Here is a 7,526-nt window from a genome sequence, read left to right on the forward strand (position 1 = left end):
CCCATGTCCCTCAGCACCATCTCCAGGGCTCTCAAACCCCTCCAGGGATGGGGACTCCACCAGTGCCCTGGGCAGCCTGGGCCAGGCCCTGACAGCCCTTTGGGGAAGAAGCTGTTCCCAAGATCCAATCTAAACCTCCCCTGGCACAACTTGAGGCTGTTTCCTCAGGAAAACAGGAACGAGGGCCCTGCCTGGCACTGCCATCACCCCTGGGGCACTGCTGGCACCTCCAGCAGCTGGTGCTCCCTCCCTTGAGCCTATAAATCCTTTAAAAACAAGACAAGGCACTTGCAGGGTTTGGCTGCCAGGCTGTGAGGAATGTCTCCCGCAGGGAAGGAGGTTTGGAACCAAGATGCAAAGCTGTTTGATTACCCAGGAACTGCTGTGACTGGCAGAGACACCCGAGCCCCCATCCTGCCCAGCTGGGAACTCAGAGCACCCTGGGCTTCCTCCCAGAGGTGTGCCCACCTGCAGGGGTGAAGGCCACCAAACCAGTCTGGAATGCCACGGGGGAGCTGGGGACACATCCATGTCTTGAGAACATCCAAAGCCCCAAGCAAGAAGCAGCAGGACAGCAAAGAGATCAACCTCTCAGCAGCTGCAGAGCCAGCAGGTCTCCCCTCACCTCCTGGTCTCCAGGCTGAACCCCCAGCTCCCTCACACTTGTGCTCCAGCCCTCCTGCTGCCCTTTTACAGACACATCTTCAGGGTCACCCCGACTGCAAAGCCACCTGGCACTGCAGCCCAGAGGTGGCTGCACAGCAGCAGCAGCAGCTGGACCTGCCTTTGGGAGGAAACAACTCCTGGGTGAACAGACTTTTCCATGGGAGAATCTGATGGCAGAAGCAGGGAGCTCCAAGCACTGCTGAGGCTCCTAAGGGTTCAAGGCACAAAGATGTGCCTGGGACACACCTGGAGTGTCCCCCCTAACCAGGTGCCCTGCCTGCCTTGGAGGGGTGACATGGTTAAGTCATGGCCACGTGCAATGACAGTGTCCTTGCACAGAGCTGGTTTCCTGGTCCAGATCCCAACAAGCTGGCACCCTTCCTACTCCACAGCTCCACTGCCAGGCATGGTAGATGAGGTGTGGAGATTTCCTGGCCCACCTGCAGCTCTGGAGGAGACTCAACCTGCTCCCTGTGCACAGACAAGCCACCATTACCTCAGCACTGGTGAAACAGCTTCATAAAGTCTTCCCCAGTTTTACCTTCAAGATCAACCTCTAGTTAAACATCAGCATTTTGAAAACTGCTCCAGAAGATCATTTTGCTCATGAGGATGACTGGGGGTTGAATTTTGAGTCTGGTATTTTTTTATTAATACTAAGTATCTGTGAATGATCCCTGGTTTTCAATACAATTAGACTATACATGGAATCTTACAGGAGGATTGTGAAACTAATTACACCCTGATTGCTTTTCTGATTCACACTTAATGATTCATTAGTTATTATCAAAACAAGTGTGGTGAGTGGAGTAAAGTGAATGGATTTTGATGCCTTTAATTTGATTTTTGCATGAATGGGCAAGTTGTTCAATAGAGAGGCTTGTAAGGAGGTGTCATGGTGATGTGCCTGTGGACACCCCAAAGCCTTTGTAGCTTTTCTTGTCCCTGTGCAGAGTTGATGAAAAAGAATATTGTCCTCAGGTGCTTTTGCATCTCACAGAAATGACACAGTTTTTGTGGGAAGACAGAGAACTGAGGATCCTAAAAGCAAAGAGATACCAAGCAGAATGAATTATTCAAACCTGCAGAGACTGGTATATATATTTTGATACACATTTTGATATAGATATAGATGTATATTTTGGGAATGTGGGCGTTTTGTCAGGTCTGGGTTTCCAGGGAGGTCTGAGTTGCTGTGCTTGCTTGTGGGGTGATGGCATCTGCCTCCCTTCAGACCAAAGCTGTCACCCTTTTGTTGAGTCACTTCTTGCTCTGATAGTTTCTGCATTTCTCTAACACCTGAACTTACCAGGATAGTGACAGACCCACCATAAAACCCAGTATTTCTTCTACAGAGTCCTGTGGGGTCAGGCAAACTGGTCCAGAACTTCAGTGGACTAAGCCCAACCTCTGTGAACAGCTCAGCATCCCTTCCTTCATGGAGTCTTTCTCCTCCTCTTGCTACAGGAAGGTTGGGGAGGGACTTCTTACAAGGGCATGGAGTGACAGGACGAGTGGGGGAATGGCTTCAAACTGGAAGAGGGGAGATTTAGATTGGGTTTGAGGACAAAAATGCTGGCCCAGGTTGCCCAGGGAAGCTGTGGCTGCCCCATCCCTGGCAGTGTTGAAGGGCAGGTTGGATGGGGCTTGGAGCAGCCTGGGCTGCTGGGAGGTGTCCCTGCCCATGCAGGGGGTGGGACTGGATGAGCTTAAGTTGCCTTCCAACCCCGACCACTGGAGGACTCTGTGCTTTCTGACAGTCTCCCCTTTCCCCAGGTTTGGCTCTTCCTGTCTGTAAAGGCAGAAACCTTTTCCCAACCCCAACCTTGACTTCAGCTTGATGGCTCCAGGTGAAACACTGGCTCTACTCTGCCTCAGCCCAGCTGCCTGCAGGGGGTCCTGCACCACCTCTGTGGACATTTAGTAAGGAGCAGCAGGAGCTGCAGAGTGTGTGCAAAGGGTGTGCAAGGTGTGTGCAAGGGGTTTGCAAGGTGTGTGAAAGGGGTGTGCAAGGGATGTGCAAGGGGTGTGGAAGGGGTTTGCAAGAGGTGTGCAAGGGGTGTGCAAGGGGTGTGCAAGGTGTGTGTAAGGGGTGTGCAAGGTGTGTGCAAGGGGTTTGCAAGGTGTGTGCAAGGGGTGTGCAAGGTGTGTGCAAGGGGTGTGGAAGGTGTGTGGAAGGGGTTTGCAAGAGGTGTGCAAGGGGTTTGCAAGGTGTGTGCAAGGGGTGTGCAAGGTGTGTGCAAGGGATGTGCAAGGGGTGTGTAAGGTGTGTGCAAGGGGTGTGCACACGCATGGGCTGCTCTCCCGTCGGGCTCCATCTGGCAGGGAAGCAGCTGCAGTTACGTGGAGGCAGCTCCTAGAAGGGCAGAATTAAAATGTGTAATTAATAATCCTTCAGCAGGGTGATGCCCTTGCAGGAATGAAAACTAATCCAGAGCATGTTTCTGCCTTCTTGCAACTTCTAATCTTCCACACACGCCGCTGGGAACGTTTCTATGGTTACCTCCTCCAGGACCAGTTTGCCAACATCAGGTCATTTCCATCCTGGAACTTAAATTCAAGCCAGTTTTTGGGGTTTTTTTTAGCTGTCTGAACTTCAGTCCTGATTTTAGACTCCTGAAGAGCTGGAGGTGTAAAGCTGAGATGAGAATATGCCACCATTTTTGTAGTGCCTGTCACGACTCTGACAGTGATGCAGAACAGGGTGGCAGGAAGGGAAAGACAAAATATCCAGGGTTTCATGTCCAGAAGTGCTGGTGTCATGTGGCACCTCACAAAGACACCCAGATGTGACCACATCAAAAAGACTCACAGTCATGTAATCAGGTTATCTCCAATTACAGGCTCTGGAACAGCTGTCAGGAAGGTGAGCAGAAATACAACTTTTTTAGCATCCAAGGCAACAGGAGGGATTTTTTCAGCCAGGAACTGCCTGTCTTACACTCACATTTGCAAATGTGACAGTGGGTGAGAAGTGGAGCCCTCAGAACCTTCTGATGGTAAGAAGGAGTGGGAACTTGGGTGCTGCCTGTATTTCTGCACTCAGCACCTAATCATCATAACACATTTCCCAAGCCAAAACTTTTCCTGCCCTGACTTTGAATGCATGTGCAGGGCTGAAATACATCCCTTTCAGTGCAGTTGCTGTTATTGAGTTGGATCAGAAATATGCTGTGAATATGAGAAAGAACCTGAAACCTCATTGTCAGCTCTGAGCAGAACAATCACACTTCTTTTTCTTTGAAAACCAGGGAGGTCATATTGCTGATAGTCCCAAAAAACAGCTTTTTTGAGTCAGCAGCTTTGCCTGATCTGTTGAAAATGTCACAACTTGCTTGTAAAGATCCCAAAAGCCAGAAGTCTTTGTTTCAAAAGCCAATTATGGTGGTTAACTGACAGAAATATACTGACTTATCACAGCATCCAGAACACCTGGCCACTTAAAAGCAACAAAGTGAATGGTAAGAGACACCATAAATCTTGCAGTGCCCATATAACAAACACAATTATTCTTATTAAGCATAAAATTTTCCCGTAGCATAAGGACCCTCCTCCTGACCCAAATGGAACATTATTGTTCCACCAGCAAATTGAAAATGCAAACACAACACAAACTCATTTTACAGCAGGGCCATAAAAGTTATGGATATGAAGTTTCATGCCATAACCATGCAGCAGTGACAGGAAGTCCTGGTTCCAGTGCAAAACTAAGGAGAAAAACAAAGTTGGAGGCACAGAACAGGTTTCTGAATGTGACTAGAGAAAATTCTTTAAGACACTACAACTAACTCTGAAACTCTGTTGAAAAACCTTCAGTACAGAACAAAGAGCACAGAACATTTAATGCATGTACAGGGGTGTCTCTGGGGGAAGGGCCAAGCCATCATAGAAGCATAAATTCCTGCTTTACCTGTGTATACCTGGTGAGAGTTCACTTGGGAGTGCTGTGTCCAGTTCAGGGCTCCCCAGTCCAAGAGGGACAGGGATCTACCAGAGAGAGTCCAATGGAGGCCACAAGGATGATGAAGGGACTGGAACACCTGTCTGATGAGGAAAGGCTGAGAGACCTGGGGCTGTTCAGTCTAGAGCGGAGAAGACTGAGGGGGGATCTAATGAATGTCTATAAATACATGAGGGCAGCAAGAAGGCAGGACAAGCTCTTGTCACTTGTGCCCTGGGACAGGACGGTGCAATGGATTCAAACTGGAGCCCAGGAAGTTCCACCTCAACATGAGGAAGAGCTTCTTTGCTGTGAGGGTGACAGAGCCCTGGGACAGGCTGCCCAGAGAGGCTGTGGAGTCTCCTTCTCTGGAGACTTTCCAGACCTGTCTGGGTGCCTTTCTGAGTGACCTGCCCTGGTTTTGGTCCTGCTCTGGCAGGGGGGTTGGACTCAATGATCTTTGGAGGTCCCTTCCCACCCCTGACATTGTGATTCTGTGATCCCAACAAGTGCCCCAGGACCCTGCTGGGAAACCTAAAGGATTGACAAGGGAGATCTGCAGAGAGGAGCCCCAAAGAGGGGTTACCAGGCCTGAGCCCATATTCTCAAAGGAAAAGAGCTCAAGCACTGGGCTGAAGTTTTAAAACATAATCTTCACTTCAATCCCTTTCCAGAACAGAGGCACAGGCTGAAGCCTCCTGTCCCATTGGTGGAGTCCACGTGGTCCAGGAGAAACCTGTTCCTGCAGATCTCTTCGCAACCACTGCATGGGCACCTTGGGGTGCATCACAAGAGGGTATAAGGAGACAGTTCTGTGGGCTAAATATGGAGATAACTGAAGTGCAGAGGGAGGGGAGTGTCCTTGTGAGGAAGTGGGAAATGCAATAGTGGGGAGGTGCTTGGGGGGAGCCTCTGGCCCTTCCAGCCTGGCTGTGTGTGGGGTTCCAGCTGCAGATGTGCTGCCTGGTGTCCTCCTGCACCTCTGCTGGAACTGCAGGATGGGGCAGAAGGAGGGAGCTGAGAGACATTTGCCTGCTGGCACAAGGGAGCAAACAGACGTGTTGGCAGAGTGTTCAGCTGGAGGGCAGTGAGGACAGTGAGAGCCTGGGGGGCTTTGCTCTGGGCAGAGGAAGTATGGCCCTTCAGGTTCTTTCTCACTTGTCCAGGAGGGAGGAGGCCAGTGAGTGACCCTGGGTGTGGAGAGCTGTGAGCTCTGTGCATGGGCTGGCACAGCAGGTCACAAAGAGTGTCAGTGTTTGGGGTGAAGGTGAATGTCTCAAGGGCCTGGCGGGGCTCAGGGGAGAAGCAGCCCCTCAGGAAGCTGCAGACACCAGGAGGGAACCAAGGTGGGACAAGCCCAGGATCATGCCCAGGATTGTCAGAGAGTCTGTACCTGTGTCTGAGCCCAAGCTCTCATGTCTGGGCAGATCCTCCCCCACACCTCACCAGGAGACAACCACACTGGATGGGCTGAGCACACTCCAAGCCAGCAAATTACTCATCCAAGGCTGTAATTGCCTTGTTATCCAATTAGCAAAACCCAAATGATTTCTCTGAGTCCAAGACAAATCCTTGCATGTGTCTTCCTCCTCTTCCCATTCCCACCACAGCAGGGCTCTGGCAGGGCTCATGAGGTGCTGCCTGGAGCTGGCACAGGCTCAGGAGGACTCTGGGCATGCTTTGGTGTGCAGGGTGCACCTCCCAGCAGCAGGGAGGTTTTGTCTGGGGAGGATGCTGAGCAGCATGCCTGGGTCAGGCAGGTGAGCCTGGTGCTGCTGCTCTGCACCCTGCAGACCCCATCCAGCCCAGTGGGCAGGTGACCAAGGCAGGGCTGGGAAAGGCTTTATCCTGCTGGCAGTTATCCCATTATTTCACCCAGGAACGGTTGCTTTTTCTCAGAGAGGAGGGTAGATGGTCCAAATGGTGTCTCCATAGAGCTGGTACAACACTCAGAATCCTTAGTGGATGAATTTAAAGCAGTCAGAGCTGAGTGGCCTCACACGGCTGGTGGAGATCGAGGCCAGAGGGAGCTCAGCCTTTCAGTTCTGGCCAAGGGAGAAGGGGCAACGTGCCCTTCTCCTGCTGCCAGTGGGGAGAAGCAAGGCCTGGGGATGTAAAACCAAAAGATGAGATAAAATATGTATATAGTACATAACCTGTGAGTCAAACAGCTCAGTCCATCGTGCAGGCTGCTGTGGAGCCAGGGATGGGAACAGCAGGCTCAGCCCTGCCTTGCTGAGCACCCTGAGCACACCAAGGGGCTGGGGAGCTGGCCCAGGGACCAGGGTTGTGGCCAGTGCCACCTTCCAAGGGGACACGGGTGCTCTGGGGCTCTGCACTACCCAGCCCCTGGGTCCTGGCCCCATGTGAGGGCTCTCAGGGGGGTCTCTTGAGCCTCTGCTCAAGCTGCTGTCACCCCCACACAGCTGCCCTGCTTGGCCCCATCTCTGCTTCTTTTCTCTCTGGCTTCTTCAGGAGTAAAACAAGACTTTGTTGCTGTCCCAGGACTTGATGTCAAGGGACACCAGGTCCAGATCCTTCCCTCCTTCATGAGCAGCCACCACCTGCAGCCTGGCGTGGAGTGTGGAACCTCAGATGTGACCCATCTGGGCTGGGGTCCTTGCAGCCCACAGGGTCTCCACAGTGTGGTTGTTCTCTCCATGCTCTCATTCCCATAGGAACAAGATTTTTTTTCTTAAAGACTTGCCAGTTGATCTTAATACCCACCATCTTCCTGCCCATGTTGGTGCAGCCATCACCCTCATTCATGTAGAGCAGCTTCATAAGCACCAATAAAACCTGATTTATTCTGTAGTGAATGATTTCATGCACAGTCCAAGAACTTGTTATTATTGTATCTATGGCCTTATTAGATGTGTGTTCTCTTCCCAGTGCAGCCAGGAAAGGAAGCCTTTGTCTG

This window comes from Chaetura pelagica, unplaced genomic scaffold (genome assembly GCF_000747805.2).
Source record: "Chaetura pelagica isolate M959 unplaced genomic scaffold, ChaPel_1.0 scaffold149, whole genome shotgun sequence".
NCBI lineage: Eukaryota > Metazoa > Chordata > Aves > Apodiformes > Apodidae > Chaetura > Chaetura pelagica.